Here is a 901-nt window from a genome sequence, read left to right as displayed (position 1 = left end):
ACCTGAAGTTCACATCATTTAATGATGAATAATTGCTGATGACATCATTCACCATTATTCCTGACAAGCAAGATATATATATTTTTGCTTACATACCAGGCATCTTTACGGCCCCTCAAAATGAGATGGCCAATTTACTATTACTATTGTGTGCTGTCTTATTTGAACTTTTGTCTTCAGATGACTAGGGACTGGATTGAGAAAAACCTCAAACCTATTTTACTTCAGACCATTGTACGTAGTAAAAATAGAAGACCTTCATTGTGTCACTTTGGATTAAAATCAAACCCAGCTTCCAGAGGTGAGAGGTCAGATTGTTTTCTCTTAAAAAAAAGTGGCCGTCCCTTGTCCCGGTACCGTAACCTTTTGATCCTGACTTTGCAATCAGCTTCAGTTCTCATCAAAATGCGATGGGTACAGAAATTGTGTTTATATTAAATTTAAAATAAACACGTTGCAAATGTTGCTGCTACTCCCTAATATTTTAACGGTGACGTCACTGTTATTTGACATCACTACCTTGATATATATTTTTCCTTCCATGGGTTAACATTTGTCAGGTTTGTGATAGGGAACAACAATAACTGAATTAAAATAAATTGGATGTCTTAAATGATCTAGGCCCTGATTCTACAACTGCTCTCCTGGTATTGCCAGGAGTACCCCCCAGCATAAATTGCCCCTTCTCTGCGGTTTGCACCATTACTCATCTACTGCATGAGTTAGTGGTGTTGTTGGGCTGGGTTACCGCGGGAGAAAACAACCCTGCAGAAATTGGAGGCCCTCGGATTTTAAATGTTGACTTTCCCCTGCATTAGGCCGAGTGCCATCAATGATAGGGCCCACAATGTTTTTCACTTTGGAATCAATTATATTTAAGTCTGAAACAAAGTAATACACA

This window comes from Leucoraja erinacea, chromosome 10 (genome assembly GCF_028641065.1).
Source record: "Leucoraja erinacea ecotype New England chromosome 10, Leri_hhj_1, whole genome shotgun sequence".
NCBI classification, from domain to species: domain Eukaryota; kingdom Metazoa; phylum Chordata; class Chondrichthyes; order Rajiformes; family Rajidae; genus Leucoraja; species Leucoraja erinaceus.
The sequence above is the reverse complement of the archived record's forward strand: the minus strand, read 5'-3'. Positions refer to the sequence as shown.